Source organism: Macrobrachium nipponense, chromosome 24, assembly GCF_015104395.2.
Source record: "Macrobrachium nipponense isolate FS-2020 chromosome 24, ASM1510439v2, whole genome shotgun sequence".
In the NCBI taxonomy this organism is placed as follows: domain Eukaryota; kingdom Metazoa; phylum Arthropoda; class Malacostraca; order Decapoda; family Palaemonidae; genus Macrobrachium; species Macrobrachium nipponense.
In genome coordinates this window covers 17,494,002-17,510,893 of record NC_061091.1, presented here as the reverse complement: position 1 = coordinate 17,510,893, position 16,892 = coordinate 17,494,002, and positions in this window count along the sequence as shown.

The following is a 16,892-nucleotide window of genomic DNA, read 5'->3' as shown; positions in this document are numbered from 1 at the left end:
AGTATATGTACATATAACATTTATATAGTGTATATATATATATACACACACGCACACATACATATATATATATATATATATGTGTGTGTGTGTGTGTGTATGTGCCGCGCGCATGTGTATATATATACACTTTCTATAAATATATATGTACATATACTATCTATATATATATATATATATATATATATATATATATATTATATATATATATAATATATATAATTATTTACATATGTATACATTAAGGTAAAAAATACCCATAAATACGCTTTTTATACAATGCAACCTAATATTTCAGATACCAAAATTTCTGTATTCGTTGATCTCTAATCCGTAATATATGGTTGCAGCGTGTAAAGGGTGTCTTTATGAGCCTTTTATATTCAGAGTACACTGCTAGATGACAGTAAAAACATTCGCATGTAAATATATATATATATATATATATATATATATATATATATATATATATATATATATAGTATATATATATATATATATATATATATATATATATATATATATATATATATGTATATAGGGAGAGAAACATCTTTTTCATGAAAAGTCTTGCATAACTATAAAATTCCTATGAAAAATGTAAAGCCAAAGCTAATTAAAATGACTCTTGAAAGAAGCAAATGCAGGGTTAAAGTTGATGAGGTCTTGCCAAGTGAGTTTGCTGTAAATAGTGGGATGCCACAAGGGGATGTTATTTCCCTTTTGTTATTTGCCCTTCGCATAAATTGTACTGTAATTGAAAACTTAGACCAAAGAAGGTTTAGATCTAAGTATTGGTAAAAACCTGACTGACCTAGAATGTGTAGATGGCTTTAATTAGAAAAACGCACCGTTTACATAGCTTGCTTAGAGAGTTTTGGGACTCAAGGTACATCTAAGAAAAATAGAAATGATGAGGACAGAGTATGCAAAAAATGGATGATCTATGATTAGATGGTGAAAGGATTAATGATGGTGAATTTTTCAACTATTTAAAAACTAATATGCCTATTAAATATTTTCCCGAGCGAGAAATCGACGAAACACTAAAACCAGCAAATAAAGCAAAGGGAAGGAGTGATAAAATCTGGAAATGAAGTTGATTGAAATTATAAACAAAAGTAAGATTATAAATTATTACGATCTGTATTGGTATAACACCTTGTAAAATTTTAGTATGACAATAATAGTATACAATTAAATATATATATATATATATATATATATTATATATATATATCTATATATATAAAACACGCAAATGAGGAGTTAGAACTAGTTCTCAGCTGACGAGCGGCACTTCCGCCGCAGTTTATAGTTGCGGGTAGAAATGCTTTCTTAATGAAGGCGAGACACGTGGGAGATCGAGAGAGAGAGAACAGGTGAGAGAATAAGAGACGTGATCAGATAAACAGGAGAGAGAGAGAGAGAGAGAGAGAGAGAGAGAGAGAGAGAGAGAGAGAGAGAGAGGAATCTGTAAACTAATTTTAGCCTTCTCCTGTCTGTCCTATTTTTAGGGTATTTCGACTAAAAACGCATTTTCATGTACTGGACTTTATCGTGACTGTTCACACGACTCGTAGTTTCCCGTACAGTTTACCCTAATGGGGGATTAGGTACCCGAAGTCACCGATAGTTACCAAAATAGATGACTAGTTACCATTACAGTTACCCACATAGAGGACTAGTTACCAAAACAGTTACCCAAATAGAGGACTATTTGTTCAGTTACTCACATGGAGGAATAGTTAACAAAACAGTTACCCAAATAGAAGACTAGTTACCAAACCAGTTACCCATATAGAGGACTAGTTACCAAAACAGTTACCCAAATAGAGGACTAGTTGCTCAGTTACTCACATGGAGGAATAGTTAACAAAACAGTTACCCAAATAGAGGACTAGTTGCTCAGTTACTCACATAGAGGAATAGTTACCAAAACAGTACCCAAATAGAGGACTAGTTGCTCATTACACAGAGGAATAGTTACAAAACTACCCATAGACTAGTGCTCAGTTAATCGGAGGAATGTTACCAAAACAGTACCCAAAGAGACTAGTGCTCGTTACTACATGAGGAATATTACCAAAAGCTACCCAAATAGAGGACTAGTTGCTCAGTTACTCACATGGAGGAATAGTTACCAAAACAGTTACCCAAATAGAGGACAGTGCATTTCACATGGACAATAGTTACCAAAACAGTTACCCAAATAGAGGACTAGTTGCTCAGTTACTCACATGGAGGAATAGTTACCAAAACAGTTACCCAAATAGAGGACTAGTTGCTCAGTTACTCACATGGCGGAATAGTTACAAAACAGTTACCCAAAAAGAGGACTAGTTGCTCAGTTACTCACATGGATAGTTACAAAACAGTACAGAGGACGTTGCTCATTCTCACATGGAGGAATAGTTACCAAAACAGTTACCCAAAGAGGACTATTGCTCAGTTACTAGGTAGCCAAAACAGTTCCCATAGAGGATAGCTCACATGGAGGAATAGTTACCAAAACAGCTTACCCAAATAGAGGATAGTTCTCAGTTACTACATGGAGGAATAGACCAAAACAGTACCCAAATAGAGACTAGCTCAGTTACTCACATGGATAGTAACCACAACCCAAATAGATAGTTTCACATGCGAATAGTTAACCCAAATAGAGGACTGTTGCTAGTTACTCACATGGAGGAATAGTTACAAAAAAGTACATAGAGGACTTAGTTGCTATTACTCATGGAGGAATAGTTACCAAAACAGTTACCCAAATAGAGGACTAGTTGCTCAGTTACCCACATAGGGTACTAGTTACCAAAACAGTTACCCAAATAGAGGACTAGTAACCCAAATCATTATTTAAATAAGGGACTTGTTACCCGAATAATTACTGAAATAACTGCCTAAATAAAAGGACTATTTACCCAAACAGTTACTAAAATATTGGAATAATTACCCAAACAGAAGACTACCCGTTACCCTAAAATAAAAGATAGTTGGACAAATTACCCGACTAGTTAACCCAATAAAAGAAAGACGGTTACAAATAGACTTAGTTACCCAAATAAAAGACTAGTTACCAAATAGAGGAATAGTTACCCAAATCGGACCCTAGTTACCCGACCCAAATTAGAACCCTAGTTACCAATAGAAGACTAAAAGTTACCCCAAATAAGACCCTAGTTACCCAAATAAAAGACTAGGTTACCAATAGAAGACCTAGTTACCCTAAAAATAAAAGACTAGTTCTACCCAAATAAAAGACTAGTTACCCAAATATGAAACGACTAGTCAACCCAATAGAAGACTAGATACCACACAAATAAAAGCACACCTAGGTACCCCAATAGACACACACAGTTTACCAAAAATTACACACAAGACTAGTGACCAATCGAAGGGACTAGTTAGCCTAAATAAAAGACTAGTGAGACCCAAATAAAGACTAACAGTTACCCAAATTAAAAGACTAGGTACCAACTCAATGACACGGGAAACTAGTTTACCCAACAGATGACTAGTACCAAAATAAAAGATAGGTACCCATATAGAGACTAGTACCCAACACACACAAAGACTAGTTACCCAACTAAAAGAGGATAGTCAAATAAAAGCTAGTTACCCAATAGAAGACTAGTAGTTCCCAATAGAAGACTAGTTACCCACATAAAAGACTAGTACCCAATAGATAGTACCCAATAGACTAGTACAAATAGAGTTACCCAAATAAAAGACTAGTTACCCAATAGAAGACTAGTTACCCAAATAAAAGACTAGTTTACAATAGTACCCAATAGACAAAAATAGTACCCAAAAATAAAAGACTAGTTACCCAATAGAAGACTATACTCGGTTTTTTTCCATCTGTCCAGCCGCCTGTGGTGTTTGTGTATGGTAACACGGCGTCCGGGGCTTTAAATAGTCACAGTCAGCTTACATTCAACAATAACAACAATATCCTATTTCGAATATTAACGGTGTAATTCGCATACAGTAAATTATTAAAACGCTTTTCAGTTGCAAATGTACACCCAAATATCCTTTCATTTACCTAAAATTTACACATAGCGTAACTATTTAAAGCCCGGGAAGCAGTGTTACCATGTGAAAACACCACAGGCCGATGGACAGATGGAAAAAAAACAGAGTATAGTTACCCAAATAAAAGACTAGTTACCCAATTAAAAGTCTAGTTACCCAATAGAAGACTAGTTACCCAAATAAAAGACTAGTTACCCATAGACGGACAGGTACCCCAAATTTAAAGACTAGTTACCCAAAAAAAAAAATAGAGGTAAGTTACCCAAATAAAAAAGTTTACCCATGTTACCCAAAAAACAAAAGACTAGTTACTAGAAGGACTTGGTTACCCAAATAAGACTAGTTACCCAAACCAAAAGACTTAGTTTTTTTACCCAAATAAAAGCCTAGTTACTAAGAAGACTAGTTACCCAAATAAAAGACTAGTTACCCAAAACAAAGTCCGTTAAAAAACGTTACACAAAAAGGACAGGTAACCCAAATTAAAAGTAGTTACCCAAATAAAAAGACTAGTTACCCAATAGAAGGACTAGAACCAACAAAGATAGTTTCCCAAATAAAGACTAGTTACCCAAAGAGATAGTTACCCAAATAAAAGATAGTTTACCCAAATAGAAGAACTAAGTTTCCCAAATAAAAAAGAAAGTACCCACATAGAAAGACTAGTTACCAAATAAAAAGGACTAGTTACCCAATAGAAGACTAGTTCCCCAAATAAAAGACTAGTTTAAACCCAATTAGAAAGACTAGTTACCCAAATAAAAGACTAGTTACCCATAGAAAGACTAGTACCCAAATAAAAGACTAGTTAACCCATAGAAGACTAGTACAAATAAAAAGACTAGTTACCCAACAAGAAGAATGGTTTTACCCAATTAAGACTTAGTTACCCAAATTTAAAGAAAAACTAGTTTTACCTAGAAAGACTAGTTACCCAAAATTAAAGACTACGTTACCCATGGACCTAAATTTTCCCAAAAAAGAAAGACCCTAAAAGCTTTAGTACCAAAAGAAAAGGCCTGTTAACCCAAATAAAAGAACCTGTTTCCCCAAACAAAAAGGATTAGTTACCCAATTAGAAGGAATGGTTTACCCAAATAAAATTAGTTACCCAAATAAAAGATAGTTTCCCAAATAAAAGGACTAAGTTAACCCAAATAAAAGGAAACTGGTTACCCAAAAAAGACTTAGTTACCCAAATAAAAGGACTAGTTACCCAAAAAAAGAACTAGTTTAAAAAACAGAGGTTACCCAAATAAGAAAATAGTTTACCCAAATTAAAAGATAGTTTTTTTACCCAAAATAAAGCTAGTTTACCCAATAAAAAGAACAAGGTTTACCCAAAAAAAAAAGACTAGTTACCAAAAAAAAAGACTAGTTAAAAAATAAGAAGACTAATTTCCAAATAAAGGACCCAGTTACCCAAATAAAAGACCAGTTTACCCAAAATTAAAAAGAAGTTACCCAAAAATAAAGACAGTTACCCAATAAAAGAAACATTACCCAAAATAAAAGAAACCTAAAAGGAAATTACCAAAAAAAAGACTTAGTTAACCCAAATAAGAACTTAGTTTCCCCAAATAAAAGGATAGTTTCCCCAAAAAAAAACAAGGACCCAAAACAAACCAATAAGAAAGAACTGTTTCCCAATATAAAAGACTAGTTACCCCGAAATAGAAGACTAGTTTCCCAAGTAAAAGACTTAGTTACCCAAATCTAAAAAGACTAGTTACCAAATAAAAGACTAGTTAACCAAATAAAAGACAGTTACCAAATAAAAAAGACTTAGTTACCCAATAAAATAGGAAAGACATAGTTCCCAAATAACCCAAGACTTAGTTAACCCAATAGAAGACTAGTTAACCCAAATAAAAGACTTTTAGTTACCCAATAAAGTAAAGGATAGTTTTTCCCAAATTAAAAGACTTAGTACCCAAAGTTACGGAAGACTAAGGTTACCCAAATTAAACGGACAGTTACCCCAATAGAAGACTTAAGTACCCAAATAAAAGACTAGAATTACCCAATAGGAAGGACTAGTTACCTAAAATAAAAGGACTAGCTTACCCAATAAGAAGATGCGATTACCCAAATAAGACTAGTTACCCAAATAAAAGGACTTAAAACGTTACCCATAGAAATTCTAGTTTACCCAAATAAAAGGACTAGTTTACCCAAATAAAGAAGACTTAGTTATTTCCCAAGTTAAAAGAACTAGTGTACCCCAAATAAAAAGACTTTAGTTTCCCCAAATTAAAAAGGACTAGTTACCCAAATAGAAGACTAAGTTACCCAAATAAAAGAATAGTTACCCAATTAGAAGACTAAAAGCCCAAGTTTAAAAGACTTATTAACCCAAATAAAAACGAGTTACCCAATTAGTTAAGACTAGTTACCCAAATAAAAGACTAGTTACCCAAACAAAAGACTAGTTACCCAATAGAAGACTGGTTACCCAAATAAGACTAGTTACCCAAATAAAAGACTAGTTACCCAAATAAAAGACTAGTTACCCAATAAGCAGACTGGTTTACCCAAATTAAGATAGTACCCAAATAAGAAGAACTTAGTACCCAATTAGAAGACTAGTTACCCAAATAAAAGACAGTACCAATAGAAGACTAGTTACCCAAATAAAAGACTAGTTACCCAAATAAAAGACTAGTTACCCAATAAAAGACTAGTTACCCAAATAAAAGACTAGTTACCCAATAGAAGACTAGTTACCCAATAGAAGACTAGTTTCCCAAATAAAAGACTAGTTACCCAAATAAAAGACTAGTTACCCAAATAAGACTAGTTACCCAAATTAAAGACTAGTTACCCAATAGAAAGACTAGTTACCCAATAGATAGACTTAGTTTCCCAAATAAAATGAACTTAGTACCCAAATAAAAGACTGGTTACCCAAATAAGACTAGTTACCCAAATAAAAGACTAGTTACCCAATAGAAGACTAGTTACCCAAATAAAAGACTAGTTACCCAATAGAAGACTAGTTTCCCAAATAAAAGACTAGTTACCCAATAGAAGACTAGTTACCCAAATAAAAGACTAGTTACCCAATAGAAGACTAGTTACCCAAATAAAAGACTAGTTACCCAATAGAAGACTAGTTACCCAAATAAAAGACTAGTTACCAATAGCAAAGAGCTGGTTACCCAAAATAAGACTATTACCAATAAAAGACTAGTTACCAATAGAAGACTAGTTTACCCATAATAAAGACTAGTACCCAAAGAAGACTAGTTCCCAGCGGTAAAAGACTAGTTACCCAAATAAAAGACTAGTTTCCCAAATAAAAGACTAGTTACCCAATAGAAGACTAGTTACCCAAATAAAAGACTAGTTACCCAATAGAAGACTAGTTTCCCAAGTAAAAGACTAGTTACCCAAATAAAAGACTAGTTACCCAATAGAAGACTAGTTACCCAAATAAAAGACTAGTTACCCAAACAAAAGACTAGTTACCCAATAGAAGACTGGTTACCCAAATAAAAGACTAGTTATATAATAAAGACTAGTTTACCCAAATTAAAATAAACTAGTTTCCCCAAATAAAAGAAGTGGTTACCCGCCAAATTAAGACTAGTTACCCAAAATAAAAAGCACTAACCCAATAAGAAGACTTAGTTTCCCCAAATAAAAGGACCAGTTACCCAAATAAAAGAAGACCTATTACCCAAATAAGAAAGACTAGTTACCCCAAATAAAAGAACTAGTTTCCCAAATTAAAAGACTAGTTCCCTTAAAACCCAAATAAAAGAACTAGTTTCCCAATTAAAAGAAGACCCAATTTAAAACCCAAGTTAAAGAAGACTAGTTGCCCAAATAAAAAGGACCTAGTTCCCAAAATAAAATAATTAGCCAGTTTACCCAATTAGAAGACTTAGTTACCCAAATAAAAGACTAGGGTGTTAAACCCAATTAGAAGGACTTGTTCAAAACCCAATTAGAAGAACTATTTTCCCAAATAAAAAGACCTCCCAGTTACCCAAATAGAACGCCCAAAGACTAGTTACCCAAATTAAGAAAACTATTTTACCCAAATAAAAGACTAGTTACCCAAAATAGGAAGAGACCTAAAAGTTCCCAAATAAAAGACTAGTTACCCAATAGAAGACTAGTTACCCAAATAAAAGACTAGTTACCCAATAAAAGACTAGCTACCCAAATAAAAGACTAGTTGCCCAAATAAAAGACTAGTTACCCAATAGAAGACTAGTTACCCAAATAAAAGACTAGTTACCCAAATAAAAGACTAGTTACCCAATAGAAGACTAGTTACCCAAATAGAGAACTAGTTACCAAAACAGTTACCTAAACAGAGGACTAGTTACCCAAATATAGAACCAGTACTTCTACTAATCACATTACAATGGTTGCAAGCTTGATATATATTGTAAATATTTTTCTTTAGAGGTAGATGCCTTAGCTTTCTGGTTCCTCTGCAAGCTTTAAGGGGTGAAGTTGCTGGCCCTGCACCCAGCTGGGTAGACAGGTGGGAGCTGACCGCGGAACAAGCCAACAAGAGCCGAGAGCCATACTATTTCCAAACACAGATCTGTCTGTCTCAGGCCATGGCGTGACTGAATACAGATGTTAACGGTATGATGCAACATTGTACTTACAGGAAGAGACGATGTCATTTTCCTGGTTTTGATGAATCAACTGACCACAACCAACCTTTGTGAGAAGTAATGCTCTAAAGTAATGACAAGGAGACTGTTTTCTCTGACGACTAGTAGACACCTTACATATCAACAATATCACGAGTTTATTCCAAAAATTCTATTCTGATTTCCTCATCATTCTGGCACCAACAAGTCTAATAATAATTTGAAAGTGGTGAGATTATGTTAATCTAAGCATAAAAAGATGGTACTCGCAATTCAGCAGTTCATAACAATGATTTTCTATGCTGCATCGCTATGCTACGACCGGAAATAATAAGTGAAACTCCACAATAAAGTGTGTGTGTATTCATATAGTATACATACATACATACACACACACATATATATGTATGTATGTATGTATATAAATGACGCTGTATTTTTCCAAATACAAAAAAGATAAACATGGGAGTTTTCAACGGTCGTGCACACGGTTAAAAGCTCCGGTTTATTTATTATTTTTTTTTTTTTCATTTATGTATTTTGAAAATACAGCTGTTCATATATAAACAATAATTGAATTGTGTCTTGGATTTATCATACCAATGATTTAATTTACTCAGAAATAACAAAATAGAATACAGATTTTAAGCCGAAGACCAAGCGCTGGGACCTACGATGTCATTCAGAGCTAAAACAGAAACTGATAGTAAAGTAAGTACATCTTAGTTTGACCAGGTCACTGAGCTGATTAACAGCTCTCCTAGCGCTGGCTTGAAGGATTAGAAATTTTATACGTGGCTAAGAACCAATTGGTTACCTAACAACGGGTCCTACAGCTTACCGTGGGATCCGAACCGCATTATATCGAGAAACAAATTCCTCTGATTCCAGGTTGGCAGGGCGGGGAATCGAACTCGGGACTACAGAATAAGTACGCCAGCACGTAAACCACTCGTCCAATGAGGAACTACAAATTGATAGGAAGAAGGTGTAATGGGAAGAAAACCTCAAAGCAGTTGCACTATGAATCAATGGTTTAGGAACAGGTTGTGGGAAGTAAGATGGAAGAAAGAGAATATGAATGGAGGTACTTGGAAATAACATAATAATTGACATATTTTCTGACCGCAGGCATCATACAAATTAACAGTACGTATATTGGTTTTGAATTGATTTTCTGAATGCTAAATCATTATATTTACCTGATACTTACGAACTCATTAATTAATTACTTTACATTAAACTAAAGTAGTCATTTACATGTTTATTTCCCTCGTTGAAAATGTCAGCACAAGCGCATTTCCAAAAAAATCAAGCTTTTTCCAAACGCATCTCCCACAAGACCCTCTCCATGCTCATTCACATCTGGAACTCCATGCCTACATAAAATGCCATCACTCTCTTTGGTCCCTACCTTTGCCTATAAATCACCCAGCACAACTACCCTCTTACCTCCTGAAAAAAAAGAAAGACTTTCTCTCTCGCTCACTTTTGTTTCTGAGCTATTTATATCCACTATTACAACACCGAGTCTTGCACATGGAACTTTCAAACTAACACACCAATACTCTGTAACTTGTACCCAGTGTTTATATTTTTAATAATTAATAATAATAATAATAATAATAATAATAATAATAATAATAATAATAATGTTATCATCATCAGCATTTATTATTATTATATGATGAACCCTAATCATATGGAAGAAGCCCACATGGCCACTGACTTGAAATTCAGGTTTGCAAAGATTATTATGGTGTTCGTTGGAATAGTCATTACTATTATTATTATTATTATTATTATTATTATTATTATTATTATTATTATTATTATTATTATTATTATTATTGAGAGAAACCATACTCATAAGGAACAAGCCCACCACAAGGGCCACTGACTTGAAATTCAGTCTTCCAAAGAATATTATGGTGTTCATTTGTAGAAAGTATCGGAACGTAACAGGAAATACAGAAAGAAGAAATCAGTTATTGAAAGAGTAAAGAATAAAAAATGATCAAAGTAGAATCAACTACCCAAACGTTAAGGTAACTCTCTTAGAAGTATTACTCTTATTATGCATCACGTACACACACATTAAAGCTCCTAAATCCTCAAGCTTTTGATTATTTATCTATCTATTTTTTACAAAATTATTACACGATACATAGGTGCAGAATCATTATAACGATACTTTTACACCTGGCAGAGTGGCTGAGTTGCTATTGGCTTTCCCAGCATCCCACATACAAACAGTTTATATATATATATATATGTATATATATATCATATATATATATATATATATATATATATATATATATATATATATATATACATATATATATATATATATATATATATATATATATAATATATATATATATATATATATATCTATATATATATATTTCCTAGGAGCCTTCAGGGTTATTTTGGACATGAAGCTCCGTATCTAACAATATAAAAATTTCACGTACAATAACTTTGACAAATAATTCCTTCTTGAAGATAATTCATTCCCAAGGTCTATATAGTGAGTTCGGTATTAATGAAAGTTATTTATCTATCTAACTTAAATATGCATAGTTAATACGGCAATTCCCAACTGAATGAGAAAATTGAAGATGAATTCTCTCATTCAATACACAATTACTACACACACACATATATATAAATAAAGCCTTTTATTTTCGTCCGTGGCAAAACCTTTATTTATACATAGCATCATGTTTTATATACTTCGTGATTAAGTTATTCACGTGTATATATATATATATATATATATATATATATATATATATATATATATATATATATATATACAGTGTATATATATATATATATATATATATATATATATATATATATATATATATATATATATATATATATATATATATATATATATATATATATATATATATATATATATATATACACGTGAATATGGGAAGAGTTACAAATTCTTTCACTGCCTCGTGTCAATTGAATGAGAGAATCTATCTTCAATTCTCTCATCCAGTTGTGAATTGCAGTATTAACTATGCATATTTAAGTAAGAATATATATATAATATATATATATATTTATATATATATATATATATATATATATATATAGATTATATTGTAATATATATATATATATATATATATTATATATATATATATATATATATATATATATATATCACACAGTACGTCCTTTACCTTCTTAATACGTGTCGTAGCCACTTACTCCCACACACATGTTAGAAAGATAACCAGCCGATACGAAAGCATGTGTTTTGCCTCCGTGACCCTGTTTCAGGCAATTGAACAGGTGTTCGGAACGAGAAAGCAGACCGATGCGCGACACGAATCTGAAAAAAATTCGATCGACATCTTTCATTATTTTGATTTGCCTGGGATCTCTCATACCATGACTGATGACTATTTCTCACACGAGGCTGCTGAGCGAAACAAATTCTGCCGTTGATTGATTAATGGAGAGTCGTAACGCTACCTATCCTCTGATTTTTGTCGGTGAATTAGAAACAGCCTCTCCTTGTTTCCACGTTTCCGACGAGAATTGGAAGTGAAGTATAGAATTGAGCCCGGGGGACAACCGCTAGAACACGGGAGGTTATTCGCCGCTGAACAGCCTCACATTTTTGACAGCAGAAGTTGTTTTCAGGAGGGAAAAACCTTCCAGTTGCGATATGAGGCAACTGTCAGGTTAAGGTGTTTCCACACAGTCGGACAGTGTCCGACGGACAAACAGTTACCAATTAACAATTGTCTGCCAGTCTTTGCCTTGTGAACAGAGTAAAAACACTGGTATACAACCTCATCTGTTACCACTGTTTGTTCCCAGATCTACTTCCAAAGTTTCAAAGCTTATGACGTCATCCTGTTTCGCCTATGATACGGTAATGTTTTTTTCCGTCGGACATTGTTCAACCGTAAGGAAGGTAAGATGGAAGAAAGGGAAAACGAACGGAAGGGAAAACGAACGGAGGTACGGCAAAAAGGACTGAAAGGGGTATCAGGTCCTTTAAATTCAAGTAGTAGATCTGAAACTCATTAGGTATGGCGATCTCTTCGCCAATGACGTGACATCACGCGTTCAGTATGTAGCCCAGGCTTTCGTTATCCGAGAACCTTTTGGGTTTTATTGGTCGCCTCCCTTCCATTCCCAGCGTCCGAAGTAGAAAAAAGATTAGTTCTTCGGTGTTATCAGAGTTTTTTCTTTCTGTATTCCATTTACCGTTGAGCGTGAATCGACACTACTTGTGCTGTATGTCGTGTGGTCTAAATTCTCTCTCGTAACTGGGGAAGGATCTTATCACTTGGATGGCAATTTCTTATGTCACCAATATAAGAGTCTCTCTCTCTCTCTCTCTCTCTCTCTCTCTCTCTCGTGTGCGTGTGTGTGTGTGTGACAACTCTCAACAGAAACACATTTATCACAGGGTACACATTAAATGTAGAAGACTTTATGAGTATAGCAGTATATGTGAGTGTTATATGACTTTATGAGTATGTGGGTGTATTACTGATTGGCAAAAGGTAGATGGTGGAATATACTACACAAATCAATTTATTTCCTTTAAGATAATAATGATATTATGATACTAGAACCTCTGTGGTTTAATAAATGTTCTCAGCTGTAGTCACTGAATCAAACATATCTTATTATTATTATTATTATTATTATTATTATTATTATTTTATTATTATTATTATTATTATTATTATTATTATTATTATTATTATTATTATTATATAACCTTTAATCAGCAAGTGCCTCCGTTTTTCATCCACTTGCCATATTTTGTCGTGACACTTTTTAAATATGATTTCCATGTAATACTGTATGAAAGAGGTAATTACATTTCTGGTAATTACATTTCATACATCTCTAAAAAAAATGCAACCAAACTGGGTATATAAATATGTTACCAGTGTTCGAGTATACGCAGTCTTCTACATTTTCCTGTGTACCTTGTGACAGATGTGAGTGCCTGTTGAAAACTGCCCAGCCGCCTCTCATATATTGGTGACACAAGAAATTGCCATCCAAGTGATAAGATCCTTCCCCAGTTACGAGAGAAAAATTAGACCACACGACATATAGCACAATTAGAGTCGATTCACGCTCAACGGTAAATGGAATAAAGAAAGAAAAAACACTGATAACACCGAAGAACTAATCTTGTCTCTACTTCGGACGCTGGGAATGGAAGGGAGGCGAGTAATAAAACCCAAAAGGTTCTCGGATAACGAAAGTGTGCGCTACATACTGAACGCATGATGTCACGTCATTGGCGAAGAGATCACCATACCTAATGAGTTTCAGATCTACAACTCTACACGTGGCTCAGAACAGAAGAAGACCAGAATATAGAATTTATGGCCAAAGGCTAAGCAAGCGCTGTGACCTATGCTGAGGTCATCAGCGCTGAGAGAGAAACTGAGAGTCAAAAGGTCTTACAGGTGTAACAGGACAACCTCGCAGTTGTACCTTGACTCGATTGTTAGGAGGGTTAAGAAGAGTAAGATGGAAAGAGGATACGAACGGAGGTACAGTGAAAGGAATGAAAAGGTTTGCAGCTTGGGGCAAAAGGGACGCTGAAAAGAATCATAAGTAATGCCTACAGTGCACCACATAAGGTCACTGACGGCGCTACCACCTTTAGTAAGAGGGACGTGGCTCAGAGGTCTTGCTCCGAACGTCGTCTTTCACTGCCTACTGTCTAAGGCATTCAATCAACATTATTGCATACTTTCCTTAGGGAATTACAACACTAAAGACTGAGAATCACTGAAAGTACTAATGAGAACTATTCTGAAAAAAGGAGAGGAGAATAACATCTTTAAACATATGACATTTCGATATATCAGTCAAGGGGGCAAGGCGTAAGCAGTCTGCATAGCAGGGAGGCTTAATAGGCCTAGCAAGATTACGGAATGATTGACTTATGGAATATAGGCTGTCAAGCAAAGTCCTGGGCTACTTTCGGCCATTCACAGCACTTAAAACATTCAGAATAATGGGTGTTAGAGGGGTTGGACAGCAAGATACAGAGATCCAGAAAATAAATGAGCTGAAGTACAAGGATCTAAAGGTGGATCTGGGAGAATGCCTCGTAGATGCAATGATGAATGAACAGTGAGAGGTTAGACAACAATACTGAAGAAAGGAAGCAAAGCCGAAGGCCTGAGGGACGCTACAATCACCCTTTTTGTAATGTCTACAACGCACCATGTGCGGTGCACTGACGACACTACTTCCTTTGGAGAAAGACTAGCAAGAAGTATTGCCATTAACTGCCATAAAAGAATACCTTCGATACGTGAAGAACAGTAGCAGAGGCCTCTTCAGATTTTCAGAAAATCCACCCAGATTTGACATAACAGGAGGACGCGTCTTGGGGCTTGTATGATCTGTGAGTAGACTCTGAGACATCGAGGCTTCTGGAAGGTGAAACTGAAAGAGCTTGATATCCAAAGCTGTGTAAGAGGAGATGAAATGGAATCTTGGTCATAACGTCCAACTGATGTTTTTTTTTTATTCAGTTCAACTTCTTTAATACCTCGATTTATCATAAAATCTACAACAAGCGTGGAAATGTACGAACGAAAACAGACATTTGGGAATTCCACAAAATCCAAAGGCATATTTTCCTAAGCAAATTAGACGATGAAAGGTTAAATAGTGAAAATAAAGTTAAGTACAAAAGAACAATCCATGGCATAAGTCAGGCAACGTTAAATAAGTGGAACAAATGTGTGAAGTTCACAATACAAGTGAGGAATGTTAAATTATAAACAGATGTCACAGAGTATAAAAGCACTTATACTCGTCCCCCCTCTGACAGACTTAGTTCGTTTGTATAACATACCTCGAGGAAAAGGAACAAATGATTTCACAATCTTTCTGGGAACCACAGTCTTACGTTCAAAAGATCTATACATTTCATTTTTCCTATCTCACCGAAGGATAAACGCTGACAAGTAACTGACAGATTTATGTGAAAGACGAAGATTGGCTTCATAGAATTATATGAGGTCTGGCTAACCCCTACAGCCCAGATACTGACGAGTAAGTTTGATTGAGTTTTCCACAGAAGTGAGAATGTGAATGTTTGGAGAAGTCGATCATTCATTTGGGAGTTTGGGTACTCAGTACAAACTCGTATAAAAAAAAAACACACACACACACACACACACACACACGACAATTCCTGGAGATTTTGTTATGTTTAAATTTAGAGACTTCCTTCGATGATTATGTAGAGTAAAATACAAAATGAGGCCAAAGGCCAAGAAAGTGCCGGGACCTATGAGGTCATTCAGCGCCGAAACGGAAATTGACAGTGAAATGTTTGATAGATGTAACAGGAAGAAAATCTCGTAATTGTACTTTGAAACAATTGTTAGGAGAGGGTGAAATCAAGATGGAGTAAAGAGAATATGAACAGAGGGGTTGCAGCTAGTGGCCGAAGGGACATGGCCCAGAACCTTAAGTAATGAGTTGCACTGACTGCACTGTACTCCTATAAGGCCTCCGAACAGTGGCTTCAATTCAAGTTTTCGTCTTACTGGGATCAGATATGGGAAGAGTTACACATTTTTTTCTCTGCGTCGTTCACTCAGTTCTATCCTGACTGAGAGGGAATTGAGGACAGTAATCTACAATTCAGGTACTACCGGCTACCCAAACGGGTAGCCAAGCCCAGTGAGTCCTGGCCAAGCCATTCGCCTAAAAATCTGCATGATGACACCACAGAACCGCCAACTAAAATATAATACAACAAGAGGGTAGGTAAGTGCGTGAAAAGAGGCGAGACAGGCACTCGATAGAAGTGTTCTGTAGTCTGTTTAGATTATTATTATTATTATTATTATTATTATTATTATTATTATTATATTCAGAAGATGAACCTTATTCATATGGAACAATCCCACAAGGGGCACTGATCTGAAATTCAAGCTTTCAAAGAATAAGGTGCTTACTAGAAAGAAGTAACAGAGTCTAATAGGAAATACAGAAAGAGGAGATAAGTTATTGGAAAAGAAAAATAAGTTAACACTTTAATAAGTAAACGGCCAAAAATAGAGGCAAATTATGAAGATAGAGGAAGAATTGCTATAAGGGAAGTAGTGGATTGCATCTTCCCTTGAACTTTGGAGGTTCCAACTGCCGACATCCTCCTAAGGGGGGATGTTCCACAGTCCAGCGGTGTGA